At 46.0% G+C, this 25810-nt stretch overlaps 1 protein-coding gene across 1 annotated transcript in view; it reads left to right on the top strand.

Moving 5' to 3' along the window:
- Positions 1 to 25810, top strand: part of TNR (tenascin R) — a 463187-nt gene that overhangs the window by 294066 nt on the left and 143311 nt on the right. The window lies entirely within an intron of this gene.

Raw genomic sequence — 25810 nt, 5'->3', positions numbered from 1 at the left:
TCAAGATCACACAACCAGAAATTGATGGACTTGGGTTTATGCTTAGGCTGCCTGACACCAAAGGCCATGCACGTCTCCACTGCATGGCACTGTTTTCCTGAGACCAATATGAAGTAACTAAAAAAAAGGAGAGTCTTTCTTATAAGCACCCCAAGGGTGGCTGCTGGAACCCAAGAATGTAAATTGGGCCTCAGGAGCAATTGGGGCCAAGGACTTAAAGATCCTCAGTGTGCCCTGGGAGTGTGTGTGGTCACTCCTGACTCCTAGCAGTGACTCTCTGCTTCCTCCCCCAGGTCACATGCCAGGTAATGTGGCTACCATCACATGTGAGAACTTCAGACTGATCACAGCCATTCTTCCCAGATTCAAAAATGCTTTGGGGAAGGAATGACTGGCAGGGGAAGATCACAGGAAACCACAGCAGCTCCCTCAGTAGCCATGTGGGTAGATGGAGGGCAAGGGGAAGAGGAAGGAAGGAAGCTAGTCAGTTCCACAAAGAAAAGGATGCTGGGAAGATCTTCAACTGGATGAGTCTTAGAGTAGCCTTGAGTAAGTTAAATCACCTTATGAACCCTGGATACATCATCAAAAGGATGGGGATGACAGCATATTCCTCCGAGAGCTGTTGTGAGGACAAAAGAAGCCGTTGTATGTAAAATGCTTGGCTTGGTTCCTGGGACATGGTAAATACCCAATAAATGTTAGCTATTAGTATTATTAACTCCGAGCCATTGCAAACTCACAGTGCGAGCTCAGTTTTACTCCTTATAAATAAACATTATTGTACTAAATCTCTTGGCACACAAGATGCTCATCGCTAGTACTTTTTCCATTTTGGAAAAATGGGAAAATAGCTGAGGGCAGAGTTGTGATGTTCCCCCAAAGAGTCTGTTCTAGGATCACAAAGGATCTGGCAGGTGCGACAGGAAGCCTGGGAGTAACAGTCTTTAAAAGTGTTTTCTCTGAGTCTCAGATGGTAAAGAATCTGCCTGCAATGCAGGAAACCCAGGTTCCATCCCTGGGTTGGGAAGATCCCCTGGAGCAGGGCATGGCAACCCAGTCCAGTATTCTTGCCTGGAGAGTTCCATGTGCAAAGGAGCCTGGCGGACTACAGTCCATGGAGTCGCAAAGAGTCGGACACAACCGAGCCACTAACACTTTCACTTTCTCTGAGTCTACACCCTCACATATTTCATGGCAGACCAAAGATTTGAGTGCCCTGAAACTGGATGTGAGTTCTGGTTTCTGCCTGCCCTTCCTCATTGCCAATGTTCCAGTCTCCTTGGTCTGTCATTCAGCCTCCCTGGAGCTGGCAAAGTGGATGAGGCCACAAAGGTCTGGGAGTCCTTGGCTATGGAGGAAGGAAAACGGGTTCCTTGCTACCTCTGTCTTAGAGGTAAGGCTCTTACAAAGCCATTTGCAGTTTGGGACTCTTCCATGCAGTCAAGACTTCTCTCTCATGCCTGCTCCCCTTCTCCTCCCCAGACTCTGTAAGTCCAACATTAAAGAATGTTTTCTTGGTTGGCAGGTTGGGGCTGAAGAAGGGAATCAGATGAAGGAGGGAATCAGACAGTCAGAGCCCGAAATGCCACATGCATCAGTCTAATTTATTCAGACAAGTTTTCATCTGGGTATTTTCTATACTATCAAACTCTGTATCCTTCAGTGAAGACATTTGTCTTAGCTGAATAAAATCTCTTAATGGTTTAATAAAAAGCACTTAACTCAGTTTTCCTAGTTTTATGAGTGCCTCGAGGTCCTTCAGGAGAGCAAACATCTTTGCCGGGATCATTGAGGGAAACATAATTATTTTTCTGCCTTCTGATAGATTATTTTGTGGAAGGAACAGTTCCAGATGCTCATCATGTGCTTCCAGATTCTCTGAAACTCCATCCAAGGACAGGGTATGCTCAGTGATGGAGCCAGTGGTGGCCCTCCTTCCTTCCACAGCTGACCTGCCAATCCCTTCAAAGACATCGTCCGCTTCTTTATTTCTTCCTTTGCTGAAATAGCATCTGTACCATTATCATCGCCAATTTGTTCTGTTCAGAATAAATGGAGAAAAGAGTCTGGAGGTCAGTTAGAACCAAGTGCCAGGAGCAGAAGCCAAACAGGAAATTGGGTTAGTAGAAATTTCATGAGGATGAGAACTACTGGGGAAGCAAAGGAGGACTCAGTGGAAAGAAACAGGCAAGGGTCAGAGAGAGAGGAAACTGGGAAAGCCAAGAAAGCAGAGCAGGACGTGTGGGCTGCAGAAGCAGAGAGTGGGGAGGAGGAAGGAGGGGACAGATAGGATACAGAAGCCAAAGTCACGTGAAGGACGGGAGCACCACACCTGCGCACAGGACTCAGGAACACACACGGTGCCCCACAGGACTCCTAGGAGAGAAACTGGCAAGAGTCAATGCCCAGGAAGAAGAGAGCAAGAAGGTAGAAGGATGTGGGAGAGAGGAAAAGCAGTGAATTCAGAGATTAGAGATGGTTAGAATGAAGGGGTTCATGGGAGCACAGAGATGGTTTCCTTTTTCTTTTTTCTTTTTTTGACTGCATGGCTTGTGGCATCTTAGGACCCCACCCCGCTACCCAGAGATTAAACCCAGACCCTCCCCAGAGTGAGCACAATCCTAATCAGGGAATTCCTCTGAGATAGTTTTAATTTCGCCAATAAGTATATAAAGTAAATGGGGGCTTCCCTGGTGGTTCAAGTGATAAAGGATCTGCCTGCAATGCAGGAGACCCAGGTTCCATCCCTGGATCAAGGGATGATCCCCCAGAGAAGGGAATGGCTACCCACTCCAGGATTCTTACCTGGAGAATCCCATGGACGGAGGAACTTGGTGGGCTACAGTCCATGGGGCCGCAAAGAGTCAGACACAACTGAGCGACTAACACTTTCACACTATATAAGTTAAATAAAAGTTCAGAGAGGTTATGACAGTTCATCCATGCATTCATTCACTCATTATTAGGTCTCTGAGCAGTATTTGTTGAGCACCTTCTATGTGGCCTGCTCTGTGCTGGGCACCAGGGACACCATGTTGAACCAAACAAGGTCCTTACTTTCCAGGAGCTCACAGTCCGTGGGGGTACGTGGACAAGTGAACCAGCAAGGGCAGCCTCGGGGGATGAGAGTTACAACATTCAGGGGTCATGGGAGCCAGCACAAGAGGCCCATGACAGCCTTGTGGACCAGGCAGGGTAATGCAGGCCCAGAGGCTGGCCACCGAGAGCCTCCAGCTTCAGAGGGGTTCAGTGACAGAGCCTGAACTGGGGGCCCAAGCTCCTGGTTTCCAGCCCCCTGCATCCAGCTGCTTCTGGGGTCTGATTTCGCCTCCACCAAACTCCCACATTCTGACAACTCATCTCTAAGCTAAGTGCAGAGGTTCAAAGCCCATAGCAGCCCCCTTTCATATGTATCAGGAAATCCTTCAGTGGCTCACTAGTCCCTTCAGGATCAAATCCAAATTCCTAGCATCCAGGCCTCCATTCCCTCCTCCATCTGGCCTGTTTATGCTCCATCTCCCTTCTTCCTGCTGTGTTCCAGCCTCACTGAAGTTGCACAAATTCTTTTACAGATAAGCCTCCTTTTCCTGGGGCTTTTTCCCTGTATTTGCCCAACCAGCAAACTTACAGTGCTTGACCTCATATTGAACTCATCCCAAGACTCAGTCCAGGTTCCTCCCCCTCTTAAAGATCACTGGCCCTCTAACTTGTCCCTCCAAGCAGTGTGATCAGGTGTCCCCTCCCTTAGGCTCCCGCTGCAGCTCTCTGGTGGCACTGACCATATGTTTTAATCATCTCTTGACTTGTCTGTCTCCCCCAGGAGACGGTAAGGCAGGGATGGTAGCCTGCTCATTCATCTTTACCACTGGTACCTGGCATAGATCCTTAACTACACAGTTTGGTAGAGCTGGGGAGATGACTTGAAAGAAGTTTGGGGAGCTGACTTGAAAGAAGTCCCCAGTGAGATGAGTTGCAGATGGCCCCTAATTCAATTTGGAATGATTGGTCAACCTTTCCTCTCACTTGAGACAAGTTTTCATCTGCAAAACAGAACTTTGAGGCTCCCCATGGGAGACCATTCATTAACTGAGATCTCTATTGGGTATTCATTGGAATGATTGATGTTGAAGCTGAAACTCCAATACTTTGGCCACCTGATGCAAAGAGCTGACTCATTTGAAAAGACCCTGATGCTGGGAAAGATTGAGGGCAGGAGGAGAAGGGGACAACAGAGGATGAAATGGTTGGATGGCATCACCGACTCAATGGACATGGGTCTGGGTGGACTCCAGGAGTTGGTGATGGACAGGGAAGCGTGGCGTGCTACGGTTCATGGGGTTGCAAAGAGTCGGACACAACTGAGCGACTGAACTGACTGACTGACTATCTGGTGAGACCTTGTGTGAGGGCACAAACATGGCCTGGGGAAAATGGCAGGATTGAATTTCAGCTCTTGATGCTAGCTTCCCATTTTAGAGAATCCTAGAGGAGTTTCAGTGGGTTTGGCTCCTATAATCAATCATGAAGGGAAAAGAGGGCTCTTAACTTCTTCATTTATTGTGTTGTTCTTACTGGCTAATTCATTCATACATTCAACTGATTATTATAAAACATAGAGCCCTGGGTCGCAAAGATCCCCTGGAGAAGGGAATGGCCACCGACTCCTGTATACTTGCCTGGGAAATTCCATGGACAGAGGAGCCAGGCAGGCTACAGTCTGTGGGGTTGCAAAAGAGTTGGACACAACTGAGTGACTGAACAATAATAACAGGGCTAAATATTTACCTCCTGAGCATATCCTCTTGGTGTACATTTATTTTGATATGCTCAGGGTACAGAGTGTTACTGTTCTGCACTGAGTAAACTTTAATCAGTGTTTTCCTCATTAGATTACAGTAGCATATAAGCTTATGGTTCATGCAATTCATTTTATCTTTTTAAATTTAATAAGACACAAGTTGGATGGTCATTAAGGGTCTCCTGTTGTGCGTGCAGAACTGAAAATAAACATGGATAAAATTAACTCTGGTTCATTATGTTCAGCAAGAAAAGTTTTATCCCTTGCAGTCATCATAGTAAGGGCCACAAAGGCAAAGTCAGGAAGAGGTAGTTCCATTTCCTTCCCCTTCCTGTATCCACAAGACATAAATAACACAACAGTTAAAATAGTGAGGCTGGTCATCCTAGTAGCTGATTTGGATCAGCATAGTGCAGCCTTGTGGACTTCAGTCATTCACTCTTTTAGAACCTAATGATGAAAGAAAACTGTCTCTGCATTTGAAGAATTCACAGGGTCATACCTGGAAAATGACAGTGAACTGACCACTAGATATTGGTAAATCTAGTGGACAGGGTTGTGGCTGGGGAGGCAGAGCTTATCAGGGAGGTCCTGCAGAGGAGGTGACCCCTGGGCATTATTCAAATGGCTCTGGTACAGAGGAATGCCAACTGCCACTCGCAATAAGGGCCTTCCCTGATGCCTTAGACAGTAAAGAATCTGCCTACAATGCAGGAGACCCAGGTTCGATCCCTGAGTTGGGAAGATCCCCTGGAAAAAGGAATGGCTACCCACTCCAGTACTCTAGCCTGGAGAATTCCATGGACAGAGGAGTCTGGTGGGGTCTAAAGTCCATGGGGTCGCAAAAAGTTGGACACAACTGAGCAACTAACACACACTCCAACAGGAAACACTGGGTCAAGGCTTTCTGTGCAGAAGAATATGCCTGTTCCTAGAGAAAGGTTCTGGGTCCACCAAGATTCCCCAGACTCCTATCTGGGTTACCAGAGTGAACTAGAGAGTCATCGGGAAAAGTGGCTTCTGGTAGTGCTCCAATCAGAAAGATACACCAAAAAGCAGAAAGCAGTATTTATCCAGTGGTCCATCCCCAACCATCATCCTCTTCCCCAGAGCCACCCACAAGAGCAAAGTCTGATAGGATAGGTAATTTTTCTGATCATCCTAGTGGGTCTGTGTCTCAGGGGGACACCCCAACATCATGGGTCATCCTAGGGCTGGGGAAGGGCCTTACCTTCTTTCTAAGAAACAGAACAATCCCTTGTTCGTACCTAAAATCCCTCTGATGAAGGGCTTAGTGAGGGAAGGGAGCACCTTAGAATTCATCTGAGATTCTTATCCCCAGAATCAACCTTTAGGATACCAAAGTTTTTCATGCCTGGGGCTTTCCCTTCAATGATTAGTACCAGCACAGATGTTGGAAAATGTTAGCAGTGGCCTCTACTGTCCAGACACAGTATTACCACATACTTAAATCTTGTCTAGGTATTTTCATATTCATTCATTTGTTTGTTCACTCATTCATTCATCCAGTCATTTTTCAGTAAACACTTATTGAATGTACTGTATGTTAACCTAGTGAGATAATGTGATTCAAAGGGTGCGAGAATGAATGCCCCCCTCTCCTTTCCCTAACCTCAAATTTTCTCTCACTGGTCCAGATGTAGAGCCAGAGATTTACAAATTTCTCTCCCCTTGGTATTTAGGCATCATACTCCACTGTGACAATGCAGAGGGTTTTCTGTTTAAGGTAACATATTACTCCTTGGTAGTCATTAACACTTTAGCAGAAATTAGGTTATTCTATCAGAAAGAAGAATACTTGAGGTGAGTAAATATGAGCATGTGTGGATTAATAAAAGAACGAGAAGTGGTCTAGGATACGCGTCTAGATAGAGTAGTGAAATGAGACTCAAAAGGTTTGAAAAAGAGAACTGAAGACATTAGGCATCTTCAGAAAAGAGGGAATTCAGAGAAAAGTAGCATAACTAGTGCCTTTTGGGGACGAGTTCTCAGTTCAAATCCTCTCTCTTATTTACTAGCTTTGGATTTCAGGTGAGCTTTTTTATTTGTTTTTGTTTTTGTGGTTTGAGCTTTTGTTCTTGTTGTCATTGGTTTTTTGTTTTGTTTTGCTGCACTGCAGAGCTTGTGGGAACTTAGTTCCCCAGCCAGGGATTGAACCCAGGCCACAGCAGTGAAAGCCTGAAATCCTAACCACTAGGCAACCAGGGAACTCCCCTCAGGTGAGCTTCTTAACCTCTCTACACCTCCCTCCCAATTCCTCACATAACAGTGGTAGGAATTAAGTTGTTTTCATGTAAAGTACTTAGCACAGTGCCAAGCACTGAATAAGTGTTCATTCATCATTATGCCTAGAGGGGAGGAAGGAGAAGGCTGTGGAAGCAGTGGGGACAAACTACTGCTCACAGAGTGACTAAGTCCAGCCCTTGCCTCTGCCCATCACCTTCTCTGGGCAGATCTCTTTCAATGAGCAGCCCTGGTGAGTCTCAGTGTCTGACCTCACAGCTGGACAGAGCACCAAGGATCATCGGCCCAGAGAGTGGCAGATCGAGCCCTGGGGTTGCTGCCAGTCCTGCAGCTGCCGTGAGTAGGCTGAGGAAAAGGCTTGGTGGAGACACTACGCAACTCAGCACATATGCACAGACGGGTCTCTGTGGCCAGGGCCGGCCTGTCCCCACGCTGCCCCTTCTCCTACTGGGCTAGTGTCACTACTCATCACTGACCCTTCTGAACAACATGAACACAGGAGCCACTTCCTGGAGGTCTCAAAGGCTTTCACTTTTTTCTAAAATCAGATTTGAAATAGATTTGTCCATGGTTATGCATCTTCCAAAATTAGCATGCCTCATTAGCTTGGCTTAGAAGTAACAGGAAAATGCAGCTATCCACAGCAGCTGGGAGGGTTTTCAAAGGAACCAACTGGCCACAAAGCATAACAGAAGGACGCCATGAGGTCCTTTAAAATCCACATCTCAGATCCGGGGTTCAGATCTTGATGAGGCAGTAAGCCGTGAGGAGCCAAGTCCTGTGGTTATTTTAGTCTGGCATTAAGGATGGTATGTGGGGTGAAACTGAATACCAACCTCAGGACTCTGGCTGCCATGTCCAACCAACAGACCCATGTATGACAGGAGCCGATGGGCCCACAGAGAGCTTAAAGAAATTAGGGGGCTGAGCCTGAGGTTACCAGATCACCAGGATTAAAAGTTTTACAGAGGGACTTCCCTGGTGGTACAGTGGATAAGAATTCTCCTGCCAATGCAGGGGACATGGGTTTGATCCCTGGTCTAGGAAGATTCCATATGCCGTGGAGCAGCTAAGCCATGCACCCCATCTATTGAGTCCGTAGGCCACAATTCCTGAAGCCTGCACACTCTGGGGCCTGGGAGCCACATCTATTGAGCCCACATGCTGCAACTACTGAAGTCCATGCGCCCAGAGCCCATGCTCTGCAACAAGAGAAGCCACGGCAATGAGAGGCCTGTGCACCACAAGGAAGTGTAGCCCCCACTCACCACAACTAGAGGAAGCCTTTGTATAGCAACAAAGACCCAGCACAGCCAAAATTTAATTAATTAATTAATTGTTTTAAAGTTTTAGGAAGAATAAAATGAGCATTTTACCCACTTGAAGAGTCCCCACATGAGTAGCCTAATCACTGGACTTAGAAGAGATTGAAACAAAATGGGCTCCACCTTGGGGATACTGACTTGTTAGTAAAGGGGAAACTTCTTCAGGGGGTATTCCCTGGAGGGACCTTCTGCATATATTCCAGTCTAGTGCTAGAAAAATAGTGGCCCTGAATTCATCAAGAAAACCAAAGAGTTATCCAGTCAGCCCTCCATATCTCTGGGTTCTGAGCCCAAGGGTGACCTGGAACCAACTCCTGTTTGATACAGATGAATGACTGTACCATCCATGGAGAGGGGGGTCCTTTCTATTGCAAACAGGGGCGGTTGGGCAGCCAGCTGGTGAATCTGAGAGTCAACATGGGGTGAACTCTTGCCAGGGGTTGATTGTCTGGAGTTTGAATCCCTGCTCTACAGTGTGTATAATCTTGAACAATTTTTTAAAAATTCTTTTGAATCTTAATTTTCTCACCTGTCAAATGAAGATCATAATGTCAAGTTACAATTAAGATAGAATGAAATAATATTCATAAAAGGCTTGGCACAAGATAAATGCTCTAAGGTTAATATAACCCATATGCCCTAGGATGTAGCAGCCTGTAACCATAGTGTAGAGTCTGATTTCCTTTTAATGTCTGCATTTGTACAGACGAGCCCCAGTGGCCTAATTGCCAACAGTCATAAGGAGAATTTAACAAGAGAAAACTGACAGCTTAAGCACAATTCCTGGAGAAACAAGAGCAGGTCCTACTATAGGGAGGTGGCCATGTAACCCTGTACAAATGAAGTCCCTCGATGTCCTTTTCCACAGTGGAGTGGAGGGCACTTTGAGCTGGGAGCTGATCTCTTTCCATCCTTTCTTACATCATCCACCCTGGTGGCTGCTTAAAGGAAAAGTGCAGATAGTAAGGTTTTCTATTTGTTTGTTTGTTGTCTGTTTGATGGAGTGTAGGTAGGTGTTCCTGAAGGATGCTGGTCTGGAAAGAATTAATTCACAGATACCAAGATGAGCCCCAGGGTTAGCTATTCTCCATCTCTTGAGCCATACCAGAAAGGGAATCTAGTGCTTACAAAGTGCAGAAGCAGATGGAAAAACAAGCGTGGAGATATCAAGAGACTTGCACAAGGTCCGACCACGAATCAGTGTTTGCATGGGACCCCATTTCTGCTCGCTGTTGCACTCTGCATTCTTTCTAAAGTCACCCAGCCAAATCCTGCCTGCTCTGTTCCCCCATCTTTCTCTTCCTCTCTTCCACTCATACACACGTTGCTCCATGTGGGCAAAACATGTACACATCTTGAAAGCTGGTACAAGTTTTCTCACCCAAAACTGTGTAGGGCTGTATGTATAAATTAAACTGGGAGTTTCCATTTATCTGCTCCAAAGAGAATTGCCAATGAAGTGAAAAGTCCAAGAGAGCAATTACACATAACCCCAAATGGTTTATTTTTCATGTGAGAATGAAAGTTTTTTCTCTTTGCAACACATTTCTCTATTGTGCCTTGCTCTCACTAATATTCAAATGAATCTGCATTCTTTGAGCACCCAGCCAGTGACAGCAGAGGCAGTGGGCCACGCAGAAACATGCTGGGTGGCAGAGGAAGCCAGTTGGAGATTAAACCCTTGCTCTGCAGAGATCCGCCCTTAAATGGCCCATCCCTACCACTGAGGATGGCCGAGGGACACACAGGAAGAGAGAAACAGGAGAGGGGACAGATAACTTCTGAAGGTTCTTTCCAACTCCGTGTTGGTGTAAGAACTCACTGTGTGTGCTGTATGTGTGTGCCACAGTGAACACAACCTTCGTCTAATCTTCCTCCAAATATTTCTGTCTCTTTCTCTAGATCCTCTAAGCCCTAACTAGCCTTTTCCAACTCCCAAGCCAGCAGCATCTTTCTGGGTCTTGTATTTGTATGATTTCCAGTATACTGGGCTTGTCTGTTTTCATTAGATGCGGCTCGCCACAGGGCAGGGAGCCGGGTCCCCACGCATCGGAGATGCACTGTGTATGTCCGGCACTATATAAACAATACAAACAGACAAGAAATTGGTTAATGCCTGAGATAAGCAGTTGACACAAAAATCCCCACGTAGATGGCATTGCAATGAGAGGTAAAACACAACCCTCCACGTGGGGTTGTGGGAAGCAAGCGCTTCAAAAAGATAAATGTTACAATCCAGAAAATTTCATCAGCCAAAATATTCTAAGCAGGTTCCTCTGAGTATGTGTGGAACATATGAAAATGGCATATCTCCTTTTACGCCGGAGCTAGAAAAGAAAATGTTATTAGTGGGAATGACATATGTGAGCTTCACTGTGAATAAATATACAGTGTCTATATATATATATTATATGCAAAATAATAACACCTCAAATCTATATGGTGTTTTTCTTCCCAGGAACTAAAAGTGATCCATGGTTATTATTATCTCATTTATCCTTGCAGTTTTTTTTTTCACTTATATTTTCCTAGCATATTACCAAAATATAGACACATTTAAGAGTCAGTTCTTTTGGCTCCCCTTTCCCATGCAGGCCTACCTTTCCATTACACTCTTCTTAAAATGTACTTAGGCGAAAAAGTGCTAACCCCATAATGGGATCTGGCAGTTTATTTATAAACCTAGAGATTGGCTGCCCCCCTAGTGCTATGAGTCTCAATTCCTATGTTTGCTTCTCCCAGACCCCTTCCTGAGCTTGCATGCAGTTCCAGCTCCTCAGAGGGTCACCATTTGGGGTTCAAGGAGAATATTAGATGATAGGCCTCTATTACTTTGAGTTGCACACCAAGTTGTTATTACCTGCTAATGCATTTGCAAAAATTACTTAGTAGATTCATTAATCTACTTTCCAGTGAGCCCAGAAGGGATTGTTAAGTAGAGACCACTGTTTTTTCCCTTGAGAGATGTGCCCTTGGGAGATTAGAGAGGGGATGTGGAGTGCATTGTTTCAGCCATCTCCAAAGAGGGGAGGCCCAGAGGGCCTCAGAGGCCGGCCTTGGGACACGGGGGACTGTGGATTCAGGGAACAGGGAACACCCAAACCACTGTTAAGCAGTTCTACCCAAAGCAAAACCTAATCTGCACAGTGTTCTGAGCTAGAAAATCCTTTTGACGTTCATCATCTACTTAGTTCTCTGGGCGGTTTTCTAAGTCAGACTATTATAGAGCTGTATAAACTGATGGCTCAAAGAGACGGTGGTTTTCATGAGGTCTCCCTGTCTTGTGATCATGGCACATGCAAGCTTCCTTCTAAGACCTGGGAGATAGTCCTATGGTCACCAAGGATCTTTCCTGTTGTTTCAGGTGTCCCAAGATGGAGTGGAGTGAGACCAGGACCACGGGCATAGGTGTGTCGATAGATTTGTGGTCCTTACGACAGCAACCAGCATGACATTCCTTTCACTCGCCCACTTGGGCGATATGGGGTCTTCCTGTCCAGCTCTCTTACCACCATAGAGCTTTACTCTTTACTCTTCTGACTCTAATGCCCCGTCCCCTTCACTGTAGAGCTGGCTTGCTTCTCAAAATGCCAGTTTAGTCAATATCATAGTACTGTTGAAGTTTGGAGATGCAGCCAGATACTCTGGAAGAAATGCCAGATGATTTCAAATTCCTAATTACTTCTTGAATTCTCCTCCTGATATTTATTTATTGATACTAAATACACCGGAAAGAAACAATTTTTGTTTTCTTATCCAGGATAAGAGCAGGGCGATTCAGGAGCTCTGAATTCTATTTGGACAGTAATCAGGGGTACTTTTCTGAAGGAGGCCATCTGCACTTCGGAGGATGAACATAAATTCAATAGATATAGGGGGGAAGAAAGAAGGAAAAGGGTATTCCAGGGCACATAGTACACACAGGGCAGAGCATGAACCAAGGCACAGGAGCATTAGCCCAGAACCATGTATTCCTGGGACAGTAAGCATTCTACATTTGTGTAGCATAAACTGTGAGTAACAGGAGATATGCTGATGCTGAAGCTGAAACTCCAATACTTTGGCCTCCTGATGCAAAGAACTGACTCATTGGAAAACACCCTGATGCTGGGAAAGATTGAAGGCAGGAAGAGAAGGAGACAACAGAGGATGAGATGGTTGGACGTCATCACCAACTCAATGGACATGAGTTTGAGCAAGCTCTGGGAGTTGGTGATGGACAGGGAAGCCTGGTGTGCTGCAGTCCATAGGGTCTCAGAGAGCTGGACACGACTGAGCAACTGAACTGAACAGGAAATAAAGCCAGAGGAGTATACCAAAGATCATACCAGAGAAGAACCTTTTTGTGCCAAAGAGCTTGATTTTATCCCTCTCACCCCTGAAAAGCTAGCATATCCGCAATAGTTAACATCACTTCCTACAGTTCCTTAACCAACTCACACCAGCCTCCCCATACCTTCTCCCCAAGCCCTTAGGTGATGGAGATAAGCAGATAAAGATATAAAAGATGCAATGATTTTTTTAAAACTTCTGCTCTGGCAGAATAAGGAGTCCCTGGTGGCTCAGACGGTAAAAGCATCTGCTTGCAATGCGGGAGACCCGGCTTCAATCCCTGGGTTGGGAAGATCCCCTGGAGAAGGAAATGGCGACCCACTCCAGTATTCTTGCCTGGAAAATTCCATGGATGGAGGAACCTCGTAGGCTACAGCCCGTGGGGTCGCAGAGTCAGACGTGACTGAGCGACTTCACTTTCACTTTCACTTTTGGCAGAATAGTGGAAGGGAAATGGGGGGAGAAGATGTTCCGGGCAAGGCAAATTGATAGAAGAGGTTGGGAGGAGTCTATTAATAGATGCGTCAGTGAGAACTTGAAGGAAAGTGGAGAGGGGAATGGAGATGAGGGGTTAGGGGACTCTGAGGCTGCAGATGGGATTTGGTGACTTGGAGATGAAGAGCTCACACCCCAGGGCATCCTGTTCTACTGTTACGAGAGTGACTGTTGCATGGACCTTCTCAGGTTGTGCTCAAATCACTCACTCACTTAACAAAGATAGCACACTGTCCAGGTGACTGGCATTGCTCTAAGCACGTAAAAAGTATGAACTCACTCCGTCCTCCTAGCAGCCCATGAGGTAGGAGCTGCTGTTACTCTCACTTCACAGACAGGAAAGCTGAAGCGTGGGGCAGTCACACAGCTGGTGGTGCTGGAGATGGGGTCTCAGTGTCTTACTTCTAGCAACTCTGCTGTGCCCTTTCTCAGTTAATTCCGTAACGCTCAATAAATATTGAACACCTGTCTACCCACGTGTCTCTGAAACTCTTTACCTGCCATTATAAGCACAGCACCCTTGCGCTGCTTGTGCTAAGTGTATTTTTTTTTTACCAGGGGCAGCCTCACAGGCATTCGAAGACAGAGATTGCCACTACTACTGAAACCCTCATTCTCTGGTTTCCAGAAGTTTCCAGATGTTCCCATTGACCTCACTCCAGGGAATACCTGGCTATGGGCTATCCTCTCATGTCCTTGGAGCACTTTCTTCTTCTGAAAAATAAACTCATAGCCCAGTGCTCCAGTCCCAAGCTGTGGGCCTTGTATTAGCTTGCTACTGCTGCCATAATAAAATATCATGAACTGGGCAGCTCAGACAGCAGAAATCTATTTTTCACAGTGTGGAGTCTGGAAGCCCAAGGTTAAGGGGCCAGAAGGCTTGGTTTCCTCTGAGCCTCTCTCCTTGGCTTGCAGATGGCGACCTTCTTGCTGTTGCTTCATGTAGTCTTTTCTCTGCCCCTGGAAGCTCTGTGTCCTAATCTCCTCTTCTTACAAGGATACAAGTCACTTTGGATGAGTGCACATACATCAGTCTCATTTTAACTTGATCACCCCTTTAATGATCTTTTCTCTAAACATGGTCATATTCTGAAGTTCTAGGGGTTAGGACTTCATATGAATTTTGGATGGACCCAACATAGCCCATAATATGACTCTTTTCCCCATCATCTCCAGCTGCCTGACCCACAACTCAATGTCTTCCCAAAGACACATCTTTGGAAAGACATCATATTATAGATGGGCCTCCTTGATGGCTCAGATGGTAAAGAATCTGCCGGCAATGCAGGAGACCCAGGTTTGATCCCTGCATCGGGAAGATCCACAGAGAAGGGAATGGCTACCCACTCCAGTGTTCTTGCCTGAAGAATCTCATGCACAGAAGAGCCTGGTGAGTTACAGTCCATGGGGTCACAAAGAGTCAGACAGGTCTGAGCATCTACCACTTTCACTTTCATATTATAGAAATAAAGTGAATTAAGTTAAAATGTATGCTTGTAACATGGATCGTTCCAGAAACAGGGAATTTTTGTGTCTGTGATTCCTAAAATGACATCCCTCTCCCTCCTTCCCACATCCCTCTCCCTCCTTCCCACAGAGTGGCTGGTGCTCTGACAGTTCAAGGGGAGGCAGTGGTGATAAAAGCACAGAGGCTAGCCATGAATCTTCTCATTTTAATGCACTTCATTAAAACCAGCATTTTATTACAAAGACCTGCCAAAATGAATATTAGACAGAAATGCATGTTAAGCTGCCATTGATCTTTCTGGGTAGATTGTACATTAAAGAGTGTACTTTCTCAGTCTGTTAGCTGCTCATACATAAAAGGGAAGCAAGAATAAAGGTAAAGTGTTTCAGCCTTATCCTTCCAGCATCACTATGGCTGCCCAGTGGGGTCGAGTGGGCAGAATCAGGCGAGGAGTAGGAGACAACCCAAATCTTGTTTCCAAAGCTTTTTAGACATATGGGACTTGGCCATCTGCTCTGCCCACCCAACTGGCTGTACCCCACGCCTGGGAGGTCACTGCTGGTTTACTGGATTCTCTTTCCAACCTGGAGCTTCTGATCCCCAGGAGAGGGTCCAAGTTGTTTCATTTTTTAGGAACAATAGTTTGGCTAGAAGCATGTCCAAGATCATGTTTCTCCCTTGTGTTTCTTCATCAAGGGGACAGTGTAATTCAAGATGAGGGCCGGGGGCATCTTTGAGGTCTGCTAGTGATTAGTGAGTGTGTGTGTGCATGTTTGTGTTACCTTATTGACATGAACAGAAACCAGATGTTTAAAGAAAAGAGGAGGAAAATGTGTTTGGCATCTGGGAAAGAAGTGCTAGGAAGAAATTGTGTGTCTGGAGTTTACTGGACCCAGAGATGGAGTCAGTACTTCTCTGCAGAGTTGGACAATGCTTACTATGATTTCTGTTTGCTAAAATATAATAATTCAAGAGGAGTGAGTGGGGCTTAGGAGCTAAGGGCTAATACTTCTAGAAAAATAATTTCTTCCAGGACCACTACTTATTTTAAAATAGTCGCCTCTCTTATCACTATTCTATCTCCCACCCATACTCCAGACCCTCCCACCCTTACTCCTTATACCCTAGCTTAACCTGTACCTAGGTATAACTCTCAAAATCTAGAAGCTCTTAATCTTCAGGCACAAAGATGGTCTGTGACACAGACTCCATCACAGACCTGAAGGGGTGTCCTTCAGGTACTGGTTTAGAAGAGCAGATGACAGGCATGACTCATCATCGGTTTAGCTGATGGAGGTAAAGGTTAGAAGAGTCAAGAGAAACTCAAGTGCCCCAAAAGGACACAAACAACCAGATACCCACTTCCTCTAAAACATCATCCCTTCCCAACTTAACGGCTCTACCAATCCTTGCAAATCAACACACAGCCCAAATTATTAATCCTGCAACAAGTACAGACTGACACGGTCACTGCTTCTGTCAAGGATCACAAATAAAGATTTTGACAAGCTGGGATGCAACAAGTACAGAAACGAGAGGGGAAGGACATGAGTGAGTTTATTACTCAGACCGATGTATTAACTTCCGTCTTATGATGACTCATAAGACATTTCTTGTGTTTTACTAATTGCAGCGTACTTATTGCTCTTCTCTCTGCATTGTCTAATTCAGATGTTCATTAGCTATGAGCTCCCTGGTCTTGACAGTGCAGACTGGCTTCTGCCCCTCAACCCCACCCCAGTGGTCCACCCATCCCACCACCGCACGGAAACTGCTCAAGTTGCTAGTGCCATCTAGTTACCTCCATTTCTTCATTTTATCTGACTTGCCACATTGTTTGGTAGCATTAACCTCTTACTCAAAGATCTGGCGAATCCCCACCTACTGCCAGCCTGTGCCAACTGTTCAGCTGACAGTGATGCTGCACAACCTCCCCAAAGGGCTAATGAAAAAGCAAGTGAGCAAACAGTTACAGAGATACATCCTGTGTTCAAGGGAGACTAGGGATACTGGGGTGGGGGGAGCCTACTGGAGGCACATTTCTTCTCTCCAAGAGCTGAAACTTGACTTTTGGTTGATTCTCTTTGGGGAGATTCATCACTGTGACTCTGCTCTCTCTATAGACATCCCCTTCTGCCAGCCCTTCCCATGTTGATGCTCCCTCTGCTTCATCTTCTGTCTTCTTTTCACTCTGCTCATTTTCTTCGAATGATCCAATCCATTCCCATTTCCATGGAGGCAACTATCATGTTTACACTGGTGAGTCTTAAATCTGAATCTTTCTCCTGATCTCCAAATCCACATACCAGCTGCTTATTTGATTTCTCTGTAGATCCCTAAAATGCAACCTTTCCAAATCTGAACTCATTCTCTGTACACCCACCTCTCCATATTCTATTCTTGTTACAATTCCTTTTCACAGTCAATCATTCCACACCATCATCCCAGATAGAAATCTCACAGGCATCCTTGCCTCTTCCCTGCCTGCCCCACCCTAGCCTAGGGGTTGTCACTGCACATTTTCCCTCTGAAGGGGCTCATGTTATTGCCCTTTATGTCCCGCTTGTTTGCCCTACAGTACGTGATGCCCTCAACATTTCCTACCTGGACCACGACAGTCATCTCCAGGCTGGTCTCTATATTTTCATCCTTGGTATAAACTCCAGTTTATGCACCACACTGAAATTTGCCCAAAGCCCAGATCTGCCATTCTTAAAACTGCTAGATCCCACTTCTAGAGTCATGCCGCCAGAGGCCCCTGAGCCTGCCTTCCAAGCACTCTCACAATCTAGAATCTAGAATTTCTTTACTCTCTCATCTTCTGCTCCCTCTCTTGCCAGCATAAGCCCCAGTCCAGCTGGAAGGGGCTTTGCAACCCTCCTCATACCCACCATTACAGCTCCTCTATGTCTTTATGTATTTTTCCCATCAATGGGGAAGCCCCATCCCCCATGCCAACCTCAACCCGTGACTTGGTACATTTCTACTCATCCTTTAGGGTCCAACTCAAAACTGTCTTGCTCTCTGAACTTCCTCTGACTCAACCACACATAGTCAATTGCCCTTTGTGCTGTGTTCTCTTGGCAATGAGTCCTCCTATAAGGACCATGAATTCCTCAACAGTGGAGGCCTTGCCTTCTTTGCTGTTGAAGACCCAGAACACCTAGCAGAAGGCCAAGGCATATCCACCATCCTGCCCTCTGTGGCCCCACACTTGCTGGTCATCTCCAGCCAGCAGCCCCATAGGTCCATCATACTCAACAAGTCTGAAACCTGGCTCAGGGATTTCTTTACCATCTGCTCCTCTTTCTGAATTCTCTCTCTCAGTTGGTAGCAATCTCCAAACCAAAGACCATTGTGACTCTTTCCTCAGGCCTGTTTTCTGCCCATTTTACCTCCTAAAAATGTCTCATTTCTACCCTCTGCCCATCCCCAACTCCAACACTCCATTTCTGACCTTCAGTAACTGTCACCTTTATTGGTTGCAGCAAGAACCTCCCAATCATCCATTCTGCCCCAGCCACCCCAGCCCAGCCTGCACAAACTGCCAGATCCACTGTTCCCTTCTTGATGACAGTGGTTACCTTTCATTACTCAAACAAAAAGTCTACCTGCTCAGTATGGACCCTCCAGGGTCACCTGCTTCTGCCCCTGACCACACCTATGCTCTGGCCAGCTGAAGCCCTAAATGAACCATGCCATTCCCACTACCGTGCCTTGGCCCCTGCCCACCCCTCTGCCCAGAATGCCCCTTCCCTTGGCTGTCACTGCTCATACTTAAGACTAAACATAGGGGTCTCTTCGTCCTCCCGGCACCTGTCTCAGATTTCCCCCCACAGCCTCACATTGGATTAATTTCACCTCCTCCATATTTTCATACTTCTTTCTGCATGTCATTCATTGAAACTACCACAATATCCCACACTCCTTGGGGTCACAAGCTATGTTGTGCAGGTTAGGAATTCCACAAATGTGGCTTAAATGAGAATATTTTGCCAAAGGAATGTCTAAAGGGAAAGGAAAGGACCGCTGTTAGAAGCCAGATGCTCTGTATGCAGTATCTAAAGGAAATCTCCCTTGAGCTCCACTTGGCAAGTATTTTGCCTCCATCTGTGTACCCCTGAGGAAGCTAAAGTTCGGAGAAGGTAAGCAACTTGCCCAGAGATGACCGTGAGGGATTCCAACCCACACCTCCTCCTCTGTAACCATGCCCTTCCCTACACATTGTGCAAGCTCCCTTACTTGACCCGCAACAGCAAGCTCTCTCACCTTCAGAAGGTGTTCGGGAGGGAAGGTAGGGGTCCAGCTTCCTGGAGATCAAGACACTGCTCCCGCTACACTACCTGCCTCCTCCTTCAGCTCTGATGTCTGTAGGCACAGAGCCGTGCACAAGCTTCCTCTCTGCCATATCATATTGCAAGCTTCTATCTAATTTGCTGTTCCCTCTCTCCCTAAGGACACATTTACGTTACTACTTTAAAGGCAAGCTTCTCTCTATGAAGCAAGCACGAATCCATTTTTCACTGGCACTCACATTATGGGAAATGCGGTGCTTTATATATTAACGAGTAATTTTCTTGGCCCTATGCATTTCAAAATTCAATAAATGTCGTTTAAGCCCAATTTTCCCACTTGTAGGTCAGAAAGCAGCCTCGTGGGGGTGGGAAGAAAGTTTCCACATATTTCCTGATCCTCCTCCCTGCCCTCACCATCCATCATGCCCGCAGATAGTGGTATGCTCAGAATGGCCATCACTACCGGCCAGCACGGCAGCCGCAGTCACAAGCTCCGTGGGTCAGTGGGGCCGCAAGACCGCCACATCGTTATCTCCCCTGCCTCCAAAGCTCATGGCTGTCCCTTGATATCTGCCTGTGGACCAGACCTTCAAGCTTCTCCCCAGTGACCTGAAATTCCACCCCTGGAAAGGTCATCCCTCTGAGTTAAACATTGCCCAGCTCTTCTGTTCTCTTTTAGAAAGGAAATGCTCCATGAAGTCATTTACACCTTCACTTCATGGAGTTCATGGTTTCATTTTGTGAACCAGTTCATTCTGTAGTTTATCCTCGGGTCTGAAAGCATTAAGGATGAAGCAGGAAGCGGCAGAGACAAAGTACTCTGCCTTTGTGGCTCTTTCAAGGTGGACCCTCTCTAGCTGGGAGGTGGAGGGTTGGGGCACCGCTCTGGGGGAGCATGGACATTACCCTTGGGTAGAACATATTTGCCCAGCTCTGAGCACAGGACGCCTGGCACACTTAGGAATATGGGTCCAGGTCTGCTCTCTGCATCAAATAAATAATTCAGTAAAATCTCAATTAAAACCAAAGTCATAAATCACATTTAACGTTGCCCTGATGGGTCGAATCTAATATGGCAGGCCTATTAATCATCTGCCAGGCCCTGGAATTCCAGCCTCCTTCTTCTGAGGATTCAGGGGTTAAGACCCATTTCTCCCACCCCAGAGAGCCAAGGCCAAGTAGTTTGGGGACTGTGCCGTGTCTGCAGTGTGGGTCTTGGCAGCTTGCACATGGCCAGGGAACCCAGTATGGAAGGATTGCCGAGACCCCTAACCCAGCTTTTTGTCTACTGAGTGTGCCATTTGGGTGGGATGGTGACATGTAGATGCAGTTGTAGGAGCTAAAAGGGCAATCTGTCAGATTGAACAAGTTATCCATGGGCCAGACAATAACTGTTGTTACAACAAGCGGTTGGGCACCAGTCATCTGGGATAAGAAACAGGATTTCCTGACACAGCAGATCAAAGATGGGAGCCCCACACAAGAAGCTGGGAGACACCCCGCCTAGCTCAGGAAGACATGGTCATGGTGGCAGGGCCCTGTCAGTGGGCAGATCTTCACGACAGGACTCAGGTCCCTATAGTCCAAGCCTAGAAAGATGAGGTCAGGAGTGTACCTCCTGGGAGATTGAGGAACTATGAAAGGAATCTAGCTGAGACAGTAGCCAGGTGACCAGCAGGGGAAACTGGGTTCCACGGGAGTCTTTTCTGAGGCCTCAAGACGCAGAGACCCAAGTTGGCTTCCATTAGGAGAGCCAAAGCTGAAGAATGAGCTTTGAATGGCTTCATGAGCTTTGAAGCCAGAAACTGGTATTTGATTGCTAGCTGTGTGTCCCTGAGTTAGGTTCTTCACCTCTCTGAACCTCAATTTCACAATCTATCACATAAGGTTTAAAGAATTTAACTCCCAGGATTATTTTTTTATGATTAAAGGGCATGCTGCTGCTGCTAAGTCACGTCAGTCGTATCTGACTCTGTGTGACCCCATAGATGGCAGCCCACCAGGCTCCCATCCCTGGGATTCTCCAGGCAAGAATACTGGAGTGGGTTGCAATTTCCTTCTCCAGTGCATGAAAGTGAAAAGTGAAAGTGAAGTCACTCAGCCATGTCCAACTCTTCATGACCCCAAGGACTGTAGCCTACTAGGCTCCTCCGTCCATGGGCTTTCCCAGGCAAGAGTACTGGAGTGGGTTGCCGAGGTCCAATATGATGCCCATAGGTGACAAGTAGGGGTTTAAGCAATAAAAATGCTGTGATGGTGGAAAGACTACTTCCACACAGCATGTTCAAGAGACCAGGGGCAGAGTTGAGGTCAAGGTTGCAGAGCCAGAGTCCAAGTTGGTGAAACGGGAGTATGAAAAGGTGGGGACCAAGACAGAGGTGTCTTAAGCCATCCCACAACCAGCAAGTCTGCTTACTGGGGGCCTCAAGGGATCAGCAATGGGGAGATGTGAGCATCCAGTTCTGGGGGGCAGTGCCCACTGCAGAGGTTGGTCTGGGCCATGAGCACTGTTGCTTCAGAGCAAGTACAAGGTGCAGCTCTTGGCTGCTTCTTTACTCCTTCATCCCTGTTTCTTTCTTTCAATATCTATTTCTGGGTCTCCTACTATGTGCCAGGCATTGGAAGCTTGAGCCTAGGGCCTCACACAGAGCCAAACCTGCAGAGGTACAGAGACCAGCAACTAGACTACACCCACACCGAGGGGAAAGCCAGCGCCATCTAAGTTTTTTAAAAAGCTCTTTTAAAAAATCACATAAGGGTACTGAGCTGCTATGTAATCAATATGCTTTGAAATCTACTTAAGCATTTGTCATCAAGTCTCATTTTATTCCACTGACTTATACAAAATAACAGTTGGCATTTATCCAGTACTTAGCATTTCCCTGGTGGCTCACAGGGTAAAGACTCTGCCTGCAATGCTGGAGACCCATGTTTGATCCCTAGGTCGAGAACAGCCCCTGGAGAAGGGAATGGCAACCCACTCCAGTATTCTTGGTGAGAAATCCCATAGATAAAGGAGCCTGGAGGACTACAGTCGATGGGGTGGCAAAGAGCCAGACAGACTAACCAACTAAAAATTTTTTTTTATGACACGCCAGCTAAGAAGTTTACACGGATTATTTATTTTAAACAGCCCTATCTAGGAGCTTCGGCAGGACTATTATCCCTCTTCTATAGATCAGGAAATAGAGGCTAAAAGAAGGAAAGAAACTTGCCCAGGGTCTTACAGTATGAGAGGAGGAAAGCTGGTATTTCCATTAAGGCCAGCATGGTTTTGAAGAGTCACACCCGTCCAAGGCCAAGAGGGCCTTTGCTCATTCCTCTAGGAAAGCTGACTGCCACCTGGCATATGGGCCTGGAATGCATTGATGTCTCTCCTATCGGTCTGTGGAAGACCAGAAACAAATGGTCGAGGGGCTTCCCTGGAGGCTCAGGTAAAGCCTGCCAGTGCAGGAGACATGGGTTTGATCCCTGGTCCAGGAAGATCCCACATGCTGTGGAGCAGCAACTAAGCCCATGCACCAAAACTATTAAGCCTGTGGTCTAAAGCCTGCAAGCCACAACCACTGGGACCACGTGTCACAATTACTAAAGCCCGTGGGCCCTACAGCCCGTGCTCGGAAACAACAGAAGCCACAGCAATGAGAAGCCCCTGCACTGCAACCAGAGAATAGCCCCCGCTCACCACAACTAGAGCCCCCACTACAGCCAAAAAGAAATAAATAATAATTTTTTAGAAAGAAACAAAAGGTCTAATCTGCATACTGGCTTTCCAGGTCTGGCCAGACTCAGGGCCCACCTGGATAGGAGCAGGGCAAATCCAGTGCTTTTAAGGCTAACAGCCCTCTGCCCGCTCCCCGCTCCAGGAGAGGCAGAACCCTCCAGGAGGCAAAGCCTGCTCTCCAGCAGCAACCTGGCGGCTAGATTTCTCAAGTCCTGTCTCTAAATAATTGTCCTCATTTTTAGTGCCCTGTCTATACTATTAAACAGGGAAATTTATAAAAGGCAATTGACAGGGTAGAAGATAATTAAAAAATAAATGATATCTAGCATATGAGCATTTTCTAGCCTCTGTGAATTTAAAATGACAGTGGAAGTTCTCAAAAGTGCTGCTTTCTTGCTTTAGAAAATGACCTTAGCTCACATGAACTGTTGTTCCCGTGTATCCTTTCAGTTTGTAACATTTGCTCAGCCCGTTGCTAGGGAATGATCCAGTGTACAATCCAGAAATTTCCCAGGTGCTTAAATGCCTATGTTCTGGGTGCTATTATGTCTGAGATGTGTGGCTTTCCCAGCAACTCCTGACCTTCTCATTGCTTGTCCCTGGCTCTCTGTCTGGTCCCTTTGGCTAACCTCTCATCTTCCTTGAGACTGGCAATGTCTTCCAGCTCCATACCACTTACAGTCTTTATTAACGGGATTCATGCTCTTCTTCAGGATTGCTTACATTTTGTTAAATATTTGATGTCTGGATATTGGATTTCTGAAGTCTTGGGGCTCTTTGGACAAAGGTTAACCCACGTCTATTCAACCTGGTGGGCAAAATGGATTTGCCCCTCATTCCGAGGTGCTGAGTTCAATGCAGTTGGAATTTGTCTTATTATTAATTCTTTTCTTTGATTATTCCCTTTTGAGCGCAAGGCTTTCTATCAAGTGTTGGGGAGAAGAGATTTGTGGCTTAGATCTTGTGAAGGGAGATCAAGGGACCAATTATTCAGAGTGAAGAAGCCTATGTGATAGCTACCCATCCTTTTTGTCAGCATACCTGTGCTTCAGATTCACGAGCCCTCAGGCAAGTCAGACCAGAGACGAAGGGAATGTCATTCCTTGGAAGCCCTCTGCTTTGTGTACTCCTGGATTGTGTTACCAACTCCACTGGGAAGTATATCTTCTAGGTGTATCTACTTAGCAACCTTCTCTCATTTATTCATTGTGTTCATGCAAAGTCACTTCAGTCTGACTTCTTGCAATCCTATGGACCATAGCCCTCCAGGTTCTTCTGTCCATGGGATTCTCCAGGCAAGAATACTGGAGTGGGTTGCCATTTCCTACTCTAGGGCATCTTCCCAACCTAGGGATAAAAACCACGTCTTTTAAGTCTCTTGCATTGGCAGAGGGCTTCTTTACAACTAGTGCTGCCTGGGAAGGCCTTTCTTCTTTGTAAGCATCATCCTAATTTCATTCGAGTGTCTGATAACAATCAGTTTAGGATTGTTCCTTCTCTAACCCCTGGCAGGAAGGAGAGGAGAGTGGGTCTTGATCAATGAAGGTAACTCTGTTCTTCCTAGCAAGGAACTGTCATGTAAATGGGCACATGCACAATTCTGGCCAATGAACTGTGAGACAGCTTTAAAGGATTTTTCTCACTTTACAAGAATGGGAATGTCGCTCTTACCCCACTTCCAAATTTTGAACGTTGCTGGGTAAGGATGTGATAACTGGAGCTGAAGCAAATATTTTGAGATCAAGAGGAGTCTAGCCTGACAACAAAAGCCAACATGATGGGAACATCAGTGCAAGAAAGCAGAAATAACCTAATTCCTTGATGATAAATTGAGCTACTAAGTAAGCTGGCTTTGCTCATGCTTTGGCTTTGGACAAGGGTATACACTGAAAGGATGGTAAAAGAGGAAAGACTAGGGTGCTGACGAGAGCACACATAATGGAGTTTCTGAAATAGAAGCAGGAGAGGGCTGAAATCTTTGGAAAACATAGAGGAATTAGAAGGTCCCGTTGAACCCTTCAAGCAGGTGATATAAGTGAATTTAAGGAAGCCCTACCTAAAGGTCACCTGCTCCCTCCAGGACTCTTGCTTTGGACTCTAGGCTCTTTAAAGATGAAAATAGATATAGAATCTTTTAAGGCAGAGCTTCTTCAATGTGATTCAGAGAAAACTTGCCCTTCTGCTCTGGCCCCTGACTTCTAGAAAGTTATACTTTTGGCCTGTGTCCATCTCTAATAAAAGTACAGTAATACAATTCTACATTTTTACAGAAACAGTTTCTAAAATGGTCTATCACTCTGTCAAAAGCATGAAAACTATCTTGTTGGCAAAGTTCATTATTCACACGTACACACAATCCTACGCCCTCCAGGGTGCAAATTTTTGTCCCCCTCCTACTTTTCAACCACTGTGCATATTCTTTGGCCAGTCCTTGTCTTGCTGGCCATTGTTATTGTTTGAGGTGGTGGAGGCATGTTGCTATTCTCGATAGGGGTGGTGCTATTTACAGATTCTCAAGCTCACCCTGTCAGTGTGAATTAACTATGTTTTAAGAGACGTTCCCCTACTTAATCATCATTACAATTGCAGAACCCGTTCCCAGTGAACCCAAATATTGAGACTGCTTGTTTTACTGCAGAATCCAAATACACAAAATTAGCAAGATCAGCTCTTGGAGTGTCGGCCACTGCCAAATAAGAACTCGGGAGAATGTCTGTGTATATTATTAAATTGAGCATAATGATGGTGTGTGTCTAGAAACTGACGTCCCTGGACGAGTACATCTTTATCTCGCAGGCCGTGACAGCTTGTTTGAACCAAGGAGCACTTTTTTTGATTTTTCTTCTTGCTCATTTATCAAAATGTTCTCAGTACAAACACAGTGTGAGGGGAACAGACCCTTTGAAGCATTTCAGCCTCACAATTTCCTTCTTTGTTTGCTTTGCTTCTGCGTTTTCATTTGTATTGGCTTCAAAACAAACCTGGCTTATTTGGGATCATTAACATACACCAAATTAAGGACATTTCTACCTTGATGGGCCCAGTTAACCCATGCAACTTAATCCAGGTTAGCTAAGGAATCAAAGAGTTGGATATTCTGGGGAT

Source organism: Cervus elaphus, chromosome 14, assembly GCF_910594005.1.
Source record: "Cervus elaphus chromosome 14, mCerEla1.1, whole genome shotgun sequence".
NCBI classification, from domain to species: domain Eukaryota; kingdom Metazoa; phylum Chordata; class Mammalia; order Artiodactyla; family Cervidae; genus Cervus; species Cervus elaphus.
The sequence above is the reverse complement of the archived record's forward strand: the minus strand, read 5'-3'. Positions and strand labels throughout refer to the sequence as shown.